Below are 11,750 nucleotides of genomic sequence, written 5' to 3'. Positions count from 1 at the left end.
TCCTGTCCCAGGAAGTGAGGGGCTACTTGCTCCAACATAATGTCGCTTCGAGCTACACCACCCCGTACCGGCCCCCAAGCTAATGGACAGATCGAACGCTTTAAATGGGATTATATGGCGGGCCGTCATGCTAAGCCTTCGGACCCCTCGGCCGAGGGCCTCGATAAATGGGCGTGGTCGCTGCCTGCCGCACTGAACTCGATCCGGGCTCTCCTATGTACTGCCACCAACCAGACTCCTCACGAACGACTGTTCCCACCACCCTAGTAGACTCGCGGCCATCCGCCCGTTAACACGCGGGGCAATAGCTCGGGATTAGCCTGGAGGACCTGCACCTTGTCAACAAGGGGGTCGTACTTGCTAAGTGCGAACCGCTCGTTTGAGATAGGCGGGCCCCGGTTTCAGCGAGCCAGCTGGGTAAAGACTGGATACTGCCGGAGCTGGATACTGGATACTGTCACAGTGAGTCCCGCCGAAGTGTCCGCACGCCCCGGTTGTCCCCGGGTCTTATAGACGGCCCCTTCCGTGGCGAGCTCCCCTGGGTTTGCCTTGGTATAATTTCACTACAAATAGTGTCCTCACTGTCAGACAAAACGGTCACGGATGGTCACTTGAACCTTCAATGGTCACTTCATAGCACAGCTGTTGAACAGCCGTTTTTGACTGTCAGTGATTAGCCAAGGGGTACGGGATGATTTTAATGAGCTGCACGTGATGTCTTGATATTGGCTTTAAAAAGGCCAGTGCAAAATGGGCATTTCAATCAACATGCCACGATTGTCAAGGGATCAACGGCAGCGTGCCCTGGGCATGCTGCAAGGCGGACTGAGCTACCGTGAGGTGGCACGTCGCCTTGGCTGTTCACACCAGACGATATCGGCCCTGGTGGACAGAGACACCCTCCACAACTCTGCAGATGACAGACCTCGATCAGGGAGGCCAGAGTCACCACTGCAAGGCAGGACAGGCAGATGGTCCGAAGTCACCTGCGGGATCGATTCCGTCCAGCATCCCGCACTGCGGCAGAAACTCCGGGGCGTGCAAACCCACGTATCTCCAATGATACTGCACGAAGACGACTGCATGACTATGGTCTGACTGCCAGAAGACCATTACAGAGGCCCCGTGATGACGGCCTGCCCATCGCCACAACCGACAGAGATGGTGCCAGCAGCATCAGCGGTGGACCTTGGCGCAGTGGAACGAGGTCGCTTTCAGCGATGAGTCAAGGTTCTGTGTGGACAGTCCTGATGGGCGTGAGCGTGTCTGGAGAAGAACTGGCGAGCGATATGCCGATTGTTGCGTGCGTCAAGCCAACAGGTGGGGTGGCCCAAGGTGTGATGGTGTGGGCCAGCCATATCAGGGCCGGTACAGGACGCCACTGGTGGTTGTGGATGGGAATCTTAACGCCCAGCGGTATGTGGATAACATCCTGCGACCTCATCTGCCGCCATTCCTGCTAGACCACCCAGAACTGAGAACCTTTCAGCATGACAACGCTCGTCCCCATGCTGCTCGCTTTACCACTGCATTTCGCCAAGGCGAGGAACATCAACACCATGCAGTAGGCCTGCGCTCTCCCCCTGACTTGAATCCCATAGAGCACCTGTGGGATGAGCTTGGGAGACGCGTAGTTGGCAGGGCCAGGACACGGGCAGAGCTGCTTCAGACATTGAGGACTGAGTGGGACAGAAATCCAGCAGCAATCCATCCAAAGACTGGTAGGCAGTATACGCCGACGATGCACTGCCTGTATCCAAAACAATGGTGGCCATACACGCTATTGAAAGGGGACTGACATTGCACCCTGTGCTTGTTCTGTACTGTAGAACAAACTGATTGAGATGGTGTATCTTGGTCAAAAACTTGACATGTCATCAATAAAAATGCCAATGTTTCAATTAGCAATTGTTGGTTTGTTTTATTTTGAACTGTTACAATTTTATTACATTTCAAACAAGTGGTAAGTTTTCTTTTGCGTTTCAGTATATATATATATATATATATACACACACACACACACACACACACACACACACACACACACACACACACACACACACACACACACACACACACACAACACACACACACACACACACACACACACACACACACACACACACACACACACACACACACACACACACACACACACACACACTATGTTGTGCAGACAATGACTTTAGATGTTATTGATTACCAGATTGCCTTTTGTAAATCAAGAGGTTTCTGCCTCCACAACGACTACCAAAAAACGCACACATTCCTAACGCCTTAGTCGACCGCTGTCATGTGTCACTTTTCAACCAATCAGTGGCAATCTATAGATAAACTATCCATTGCGGGCAATTTTCATCATCATTCTGTCTGAACAGCCTCGATGGTGAAATGGTTAAGAGTGTCTGATCCGAGTCTGGGGGGAGGAGAGAGGAGGCGGAGGAGGGGAGGGGTGCGAGGAAGGAGAGGAGGGGGGGGAGGAGAGAGTGAGAGGGGGGAGGAGGAGGGAGGGGGAAGGGGGAAGAGAGGGGAGGGGAGGGGGAGGATGGAGTGGAGGGGCAGGAGGGAGGAGGTGAGGAGGAAGAGGAGGGGAGGGGGGAGGCGGAGGAGGAGGAGAGGAGGAGGGGAGGCAGGGGTGGAGGGTGAGGAGGGTGGAGGTGGGGATGGGGGGAGGAGGAGGAGGGGAGGAGGAGGAGGAGGAGAGGGGGGAGGAGGGGGAGGGGGAGGAGGGGAGGGGGGAGGAGGAGCGGAGGGGCAGGAGGAGGAGGTGAGGAGGAAGAGGAGGGGAGGGGGGGGCGGAGGAGGAGAGGAGGAGGGGAGGCAGGGGTGGAGGGTGAGGAGGGTGGAGGAGGGGGAGGGGGAGGAGGAGAGAAGGGGAGGAGGGGGGAGGTGGGGATGGGGGGGAGGAGAGGAGGGGAGGGGGAGGAGGAGGAGAGGGGGGAGGAGGGGAGGGGGGAGGAGGGGAGGGGGAGGAGGAGGAGAGGGGGAGGAGGAGCGGAGGGGCAGGAGGAGGAGGTGAGGAGGAAGAGGAGGGGAGGAGGTGACGAGGAAGAGGAGGGGAGGAGGTGAGGAGGAAGAGGAGGGGATGGGGAGGCGGAGGAGGAGGAGGAGAGGAGGAGGGGAGGCGAGGGTGGAGGAGGGGGGAGGGGGGAGGAGGAGGGGAGAAGGGGAGGAGGGGGGAGGTGGGGATGGGGGGAGGAGGAGGAGGGGAGGGAGGAGGAGGAGGGGAGGAGGAGGAGGAGGGGAGGAGGGGGAGGAGGAGGGGGAGGAGGGGGAAGGGGAGGGGAGGAGGGGGGAGGGGGAGGGGAGGAGGGGGAGGGGGAGGGGAGGAGGGGGAGGGGGAGGGGAGGAGGAGAGGTGGGCGTTTCGAACTCCGGCCGAGTCATACCAAAGACTTTACAAATGGTGTGTGCTGCTTTCTTGTTTGACTATCAGCATTTAAAAAAGATAAAGCATGGAGAAAACCCGAAAATAACCACAAAGTCGAATCAATTTGTCCTCATCACACACCCAACCTGTCCACCATGTTTCAGACTAATGTGTCCATAGCATTTTGAGATATCCAACTCATACACAGACAGAGGTGAAAACCATAACTTCTATCCACTTTTTTTTTGTGTGTATACTGAATCGAGGCTCGTGAAAGAGCTAACATTTATTTCACAAACAAATCAACCAGACAAACAAAACATACAAAAAGAGGGAGCGGAAGACAAGATGGGGAGAGGATGGGAAGCACACAAACACAACACCTGAGAGCAGGGAGAAGCGCAGGAGGAGAGGGCCTGGGGGTAGGAGGCGTGGGAAGGGGGTTGGGGGGGGAGATATAAAACACAAGAAGACCAAGGACTTCCAGGACAGAAGTTGGTATTTCAAAAAAAGTGTAGGATTTGGGGTGAAATTGGTGGGGGTAGAAAAGATCAAGGTTTTGGATGGGGGAAGATAAGAGATGGTGCTGAACAGCTGTTTTAAAGACCTGGAGGGTGGAGTGGGATTGAAGAGAGTGAGGGAGTTTGTTCCAGAGGTGGGAGAAAAGAGGAATGAAGGAGTAAAGGTGAGCAGAACGTCTTGATTTTGGCAGTTTAACCATAAGAGGGTTGCAGGCAGATCTTGTGCGACCTGTAGGAATATTTGGGGGACAGAGCCCAGAGAGAGCTGGGGGCGCAAGGCCAGAGAGGAGTCGGTAGAAGACGGAAAGACCACCAACCTGCCTGCGGTGAGTGAGTGAAAGGCCCTTGGAGTTAGCTTCATCGCGGGAGATTCCAATGATTCTGAATGCTTTGGTTTCAACAGCGTGAAGACGAGCTAGGTATGAGGCAGGAGCACCAGCCCAGAGGGGAGAGCAGTATTCCATTGAGCTGCGGATGAAAGCCTTGTATGTGGTGAGGAGCTCAGGTGTGCCAAGGAAGGACTTCGCACGACGGAGGATGCCGAGTCGGCGACTGGCTTTGGAGGCCAGATTTGAAATGTGGTTTTCCCAGGAAAGATCATGGCAGATAGTGAGACCTTTGGTCGCGGTACCTTTGGTAGCGGAGGTAATAAAAACTTCTTCAGAGATGCTTGAACAAATATCTTCCAATTCAACTTTCTCATTTCAAATTACCTGTTCAATGAATGAATGAATGAATGATCGTTTTAAGGCCATTTTCCCCGCTAGAGCGGGGTTTAGCCTTGCGGGCCCCATGACAATCATGGTTCCCTGTTTGAGGCAATGTTTTTATGGCCGGATGCCCTTCCTGACGCCAACCCTTAGTCGCTTCTTACGATGCGCAGGGATACGGTGTACCTATTCTAAATCGGGGTACACACCGGGATCATTCATCCCAGCAAGCTGGTACTCAATTTGCCGACCTCGGAAGGATGACGGGCTGAGTCAACCCCCCTGGCGTTAATTCAGCGATCGACCGGGATTCGAACCCAGGATCCTAGGATCCCAAGCCGGCACCCTAACCGCTAAGCCAACACCAGGACTGTTTAATACAACTTTAAATTACTATTGTTTGTTACGCAAGTCTCCAGGTAGCCTCCACTACCCTCCACAGACCCACAGGCTAATCAAGCACAAAATAAGAAGTAAAAATAGGGGCAATACCCCTGGGTGGTCACCTGGTAGAATAAACAGTATACTGTGGCGGACACAAAAGCCCACTGGCGTGGTGACATCATTCCACGCACCAAGTGGGCGGTGGCCACGCCCGAGGGGTAGGCGTGGCCTCATGATATACACCGGGCGACCAGCCCGGAGCAGTTCAGTGTTACAGTGTGCTCTTACAATAAAGACGTTTATATGTTGCCGCTTGTCCGCTTCCTCCTTGCTCACAAGCAGCGCGCGTAACGCCGCGCTTTACTGGTGACCCTCGACGTTGGATCTGCCATAGCGATCCTTCCGAACACGACGCCATTGCAATGGCCAACGACAAGGCAATGGCGATTAAACTTCCCGAATTTTGGGAGGCCCAGGCCGAAGTCTGGTTCGTTCAAGCCGAAGCCCAATTTCAGCTTCGGCGCCTCACCAACGACGACCTGCGCTACTGCCATGTCGTCGCCTCCCTCGGGCCCGGCACGGCCGCTCGAGTTGTGTCCGTCCTTCGCCACCCACCGGACGGCCACAAGTACGAGGCACTCAAGCGGCTACTCCTAGCCACGTTCGGCCTCACGGACGACGCATGGGCCGACCGCCTCCTGGATCTCCCCGAGCTCGGTGAGACGCGCCCGTCGGTCCGAATGGACCAGATGCTGTCACTGTTGGGCGACGAAGCCCCCGGTTCGCTATTCCGGGCGCTTTTCCGGCGCCAACTTCCAGCGCAGGTTCGCCTCGCGTTGGCCGGGACCGAGCTAACGGAACACCGAGCATTGGCAGCCAAGGCGGACAGGTACTTCGCCGTTTCGGACACGCGGGCGAGCGTCGGCGTGGCCGTCACGGCCCTCGACGCTGATGTTCAGCAGCATGTTCCACAGCATCAGCTTCTACAGCACGCTGATGTTCAGCAGCATGCTGATACGCACCTCATGAACGCCGCCACGCCCCGCCGAAAACCTCCACCGCGGGGAAACCCGCCAACTCCACCGGCCTGGCGGAGCCAGCCGCGCTCCTCCAGCTCCACCACCTGGTGCTGGTTCCACGCCAAGTTCGGCCACGAAGCTCGGCGGTGTCATCCGCCGTGCTCCTTCAACGGGTCGGGAAACGCCCGGGGCGGCGCTCAATAGTGGCGATGAGCGCCGGCCGTTCGAGCAGCCTGCTGTTCATAACGGACACCTTCTCCGGGCGCCGTTACCTGTGCGACACGGGAGCGCAGGTGAGTGTCATTCCCGCCGGCACGTCAGACAAGCACGCCGCGGGTGGGGGCCCCGCGCTGCTTGCCGCGAACGGGACGCCCATCCGTACGTACGGAAAACGCTGCCTCTCTCTGCGGTTTGGAGGGCAGGTTTTCCGATGGACGTTCGTCACCGCCGACTTGCCCATGGCACTGCTTGGCGCGGACTTCCTGTGCGCTAATGGGCTCCTGGTCGACGTCAAGCGCAGACGGCTTGTCCAGGCCGAGACGTTCAGCTCGCTCGCTTGTGCGTTGCCCAGCTCAACGAGCGGCTTGCCAAGCGGCTTGCCGAACGATTCGGTTCCGGCCACGTTGGTCTGTACGCTTCCGGCAGCGGACGCATTCACCCGCCTCCTCGCCGGCTTCCCGGCCCTCACGCGGCCCACCTTCTCGGCAGGGGCCGTCAAGCACGGGGTGGCCCATCACATCCCCACCGTCGGGCCACCGGTCTACGCCCGGGCACGCCGCCTCGAGCCGACGAAGCTGGCGGTGGCAAAAGCGGCGTTCGCTACCTTGGAGCGACTCGGCATCGTTCGGCGCTCAGAGAGCGCTTGGGCGTCGCCGCTGCACATCGTGCCGAAGCCCGGCGGGGGATGGCGACCGTGCGGGGACTATCGCCGTCTCAATGACGCCACGACTCCCGACCACTACCCCGTCCCCCACATTCAGGACTTTTCCGCCCGTTTGGCGGGCAGGTCCTTCTTCTCGAAGGTGGACCTCATACGCGGCTACCATCAGGTCCCCGTCAGGCCGGAGGACGTCCCGAAGACGGCGGTCATCACGCCATTCGGACTCTTCGAGTTCCTGCGCATGCCCTTCGGTCTGAAGAATGCGGCTCAGGCGTTCCAGCGACTGATGGACAGCGTCCTGCGCGACTTGGATTTTGTCTACGTCTACCTGGACGATATCCTCGTCGCCAGCGCGTCCCGCGAAGAGCACCTACGCCACCTCCGCACGCTCTTCGAACGCCTGGGCCAGCATGGCCTGATTGTGAACCCCGCAAAGTGCCGGTTCGGCGCCGCCACAATCGATTTTCTGGGGCACCGTGTCACCAGGCACGGAGCCGTCCCCCTGCCGGCCAAGGTGGAGGCGGTGAAGGGGTTTCCGCGCCCCCGCACGATCAGAGGGCTGCAGGAGTTCCTGGGCATGGTGAACTTTTACCATCGGTTCCTGCCCCGTATCGCCCAGCTCCTGCGCCCCCTGCACGAAGCTCTCCGAGGTAAGCCGGGCAAAGGCGACGTTACCTGGACCGAGCAGATGGACACGGCGTTCACGGGCGCGAAGCTCGCCTTGGCTAACGCCACCATGCTCGCGCACCCGGCGCCCGATGCACCGATCGCCCTCTCCACCGATGCCTCGGACTACGCGGTGGGCGCGGTGCACGAGCAATGGGTGCGTGGAGCTTGGCAACCGCTGGCGTTCTTTAGCCGGCAGCTTCGCCCGCCCGAACGCCGTTACAGTACCTTCGACCGCGAGTTGCTCGGACTTCACTTGGCGGTCAGGCACTTCCGCCATCTGCTCGAGGGCCGGGCTTTCACTGCCTTTGTCGACCACAAGCCGCTGATCTTCGCGATGGGCAAGGTCACCGAGCCGTGGTCGGCCCGGCAGCAGCGTCACCTCTCGGCCGTGTCCGAGTACACGACGGACATCCAGCACGTCGCGGGGAAGGACAACCCGGTGGCGGATTGCCTTTCCCGGGCCGTCGCCCACGCAGTCCACCTCGGCATCGACTATGCCCGGATGGCAGTGGACCAGGCCGCTGACCCCGACGTCCAGGCCTTGCGGACCGCCGTCACGGGCCTCCGCGTCACCGAGGTGCCGTTCGACGGCGCGGGCGCGGCCCTCTTGTGCGACGTCTCCCTCGGGCGTCCTCGCCCCATCGTGCCCGCGGGCTGGCAGCGCCAGGTGTTTGACGCCATCCACGGCCTGTCCCACCCGGGCGCGAGGGCCTCGCAAAGGCTGATCGCCGACAAGTTCGTCTGGCATGGCCTCCGGAAGGCCGTCCGCGGCTGGGCCAGGACGTGCCTCGCGTGCCAGCGCGCCAAGGTGCACCGGCACACCCAGGCCCCGTTGGCCCCGTTCACGGTGCCGGAACGCCGGTTTGACCACGTCCACGTGGACCTGGTGGGACCTCTGCCCCCCTCGCGGGGTTTCACCTACGTCCTCACCATGGTGGACCGCACCACCCGGTGGCCGGAGGCCGTGCCCTTGGCGTCGACAACGGCGGCCGATGTCGCGCAGGCTTTCATCGCCACCTGGGTCACCCGGTTCGGCGCCCCCTCAGACATCTCATCCGACCGTGGCCCCCAGTTCACCTCGGAGCTCTGGGGGGCGGTTGCGCAGGGGCTCGGGGTCCGGCTGCACCGAACCACGGCCTACCACCCCCAGGCTAACGGCCTGTGTGAGCGATTTCACCGCTCATTGAAGGCCGCGCTCCGGGCCACCCTCCGCGACGGCGGCTGGGTCGACAGGCTCCCCTGGGTCCTGCTGGGCCTCCGGACGGCGCCCAAGGAGGACCTGCGCGCATCCGCGGCGGAGTTGGTCTTCGGGCAACCGCTGCGGGTGCCGGGCGAGTTCCTCCCCGACTCCACAGCACCATGGTCCGCGGCACAGCAGCGCTCCGCTCTGCAAGAGACCGCCCAGAGGTTCGCCCCGGTGCCAACGGCATGCCACGGGCACCCACCGACGCACGTCGCCCCGGAGCTTCGCACGGCGGAGTACGTCTTCGTCCGCCACGATGCCCATCGGACACCACTGCGGCCCCCGTACGACGGGCCTTTCCGCGTGCTGGAGACCGGGGCGAAGCACTTCACCCTGGACATCGGCGGTACTCCTGACCGCGTTTCGGTAGACCGCCTCAAGCCGGCCCACCTCGATGTGGACCATCCACCGCCAGTGGCCCGACCCCCACGTCGGGGCCGCCCTCCTGCGGGCGGACCCCCGGCACTGCCCAGCCCCGCCGCCACGCCGCCCCCCGGTCCTGCACCCATCCCATGGGCAGCCAGGGGCATCCCACCTGGCATCCCTGCACCCCGGACGCCGCCGATCGCCAGGGGGCGCTTCGGCCGGGTCATTCGTCTGCCCCGCAAACTGGCCCTCCAGGTGCGCGGGAATTCTGGGGGGGCGCGTGTGGCGGACACAAAAGCCCACTGGCGTGGTGACATCATTCCACGCACCAAGTGGGCGGTGGCCACGCCCGAGGGGTAGGCGTGGCCTCATGATATACACCGGGCGACCAGCCCGGAGCAGTTCAGTGTTACAGTGTGCTCTTACAATAAAGACGTTTATATGTTGCCGCTTGTCCGCTTCCTCCTTGCTCACAAGCAGCGCGCGTAACGCCGCGCTTTAATACTACACTGACTAAAGGTATTTTAAACAGAATCACGGTATTTTAAACCAATTTTAATGGTTGCTGGAAGACAGGGCAGCATGTACAATCATACTAATGTAAACTTAAGACTTTAACCCCCCCCCTATACCTCCTCAGACACCGATTTTTCTAATACCTTGAACAAACATTGCTACATCATGGGTGATGAAAGTTGTGATCAAGTTACATCAAAATTGGGTGTGTAGTTTCGGAGGAGATAGCAAATAAGCAAATACCTGTTTTGGGGGGCAAACCCTCACTACTCACTCACCGCAGGCAGGTTGGTGGTCTTTCCGTCTTCTACCGACTCCTCTCCGGCCTTGCCCCCTCAGCTCTATCTGTGCTCTGTCTTCAAAATATTCCTACAGGTCGCACAAGATCTGCCAGCAACCCTCTTGTGGTTAAACTGCCAAAATCAAGACTCTCTGCTCACCTTCACTCCTTCATTCCTCTTTTCTCTCGCCTCTGGAACAAACTCCCTCACTCTCTTCAATCCCACTCCACCCTCCAGGTCTTTAAAACAGCTGTTCACCACCATCTCTTATCTTCCCCCATCCAAAACCTTGATCTGTTCTACCCCCGCTAATTCACCCCAGATCCACTTTTTTGAAATACCAACCTCTTTCCTGGAAGTCCTAGCAGTGTCCATGTGTTTTATACCTCTCACCCCCCCCCACCCCCTTTCCACGTCTCCTCCCCCCAAGCCCTCTCCCTCCCACAGATCTCCCTGTTCTCGACTGTTGTACTTGTGTGCTTTCCTTTCTCTCTCCATCTTGTCTCCCGCTCTCTTGATCATATGTTTTATGTTTTATGTGTCCGTTTGTTTTTTGTGATCAATGTTAGCTCTTACACGAGCCTCGATCTTGTGTACAAAAATAAAATAAAAATAAAACGCCCCCATCCAGTAGACCCCTTAGGGGTTGATTTTTTATAATTCTGTTAACAAACTTTGGTACGTCTTGGGTGATGAAGGTCGTGGTCAGGTTTCTTCTAAATAGTGCGTGTAGTTCGAGGAAAAAGCAAATTCCTATTTTGGGGGGTCAAATCTCGATCCATTATGACCCCCGGTAGGTCTTACACCCCGATATCTTTTTAATGTCGTGAACAAACTTGAGTTGCAACATACCAACTATCATTTTAGCCAAGTTTGGACGCAATCCCATCAGCAGTTTCGGAGAAGAAGTCGCAAGTGCTTTCGGACTGCTGGACGGACGGACGGACTGCTAGACGGACGGACGGACGTACGGACTGCTAGATGGACGGACGGACGGACTGCTAGACGGACGGACGGCTAGACGGACGGACGGACGTACGGACTGCTAGATGGACGGACGGACGGACGGACTGCTAGACGGACGGACGGACGTACGGACTGCTAGATGGACGGACGGACGTACGGACTGCTAGACGGACGGACGGCTAGACGGACGGACGGACGTACGGACTGCTAGATGGACGGACGGACGGACGGACGGACGACATGCCATCGTATAAGCTCCCCGGAACTACGTTCCAGGTGTGAGCTAAAAATAAATATCTTTTCTGGACCATCCAACCACATGGCAAGCAAATCAATGTTTATGTCTAAACCTAAAGAAAACCTGTAAATGAAGCAATGGCAGTTTTACATCAATAAACTAGAAAGAGCAATCAGAGATTGCAGACCCTCACCAGGACGTGTTTTCAGTGGTTTTTAAGTCTTTTGTGTTAAAACAAATATGGCGGCCGAACCACGTGACCGATGACGTCATCTTTTTTTTTCTCCACCAATTTAGCCTGCATGATGCTGTTTTTTGTTGGCGTTAGTTGTGCAAGCAGCCTGACCACACAACCTCAACTACCACTGTCCGACCTAAACTCAAATCCATGCGGTTGACGTCAAACAAACCTTTTAATCATTCCCCACTCGGCTCAGCGGACGCATCTTACCTGACAATATGGCAAACTTTCAGCTGACTTGGTCTTTGATGTCAAATTTTGGACTCCTGAATGCAAACAGAACATCTGACTTCACATTAGGACACAAAGTTATAGCATGCTTCGATGCACCATACCCTGCAAGCACT

The sequence above is a fragment of the Myxine glutinosa genome, unplaced genomic scaffold (assembly GCF_964187855.1).
Source record: "Myxine glutinosa unplaced genomic scaffold, kmMyxGlut1.1 SCAFFOLD_2512, whole genome shotgun sequence".
Lineage (NCBI taxonomy): Eukaryota > Metazoa > Chordata > Myxini > Myxiniformes > Myxinidae > Myxine > Myxine glutinosa.
Note: the sequence above shows the minus strand (reverse complement) of the source record.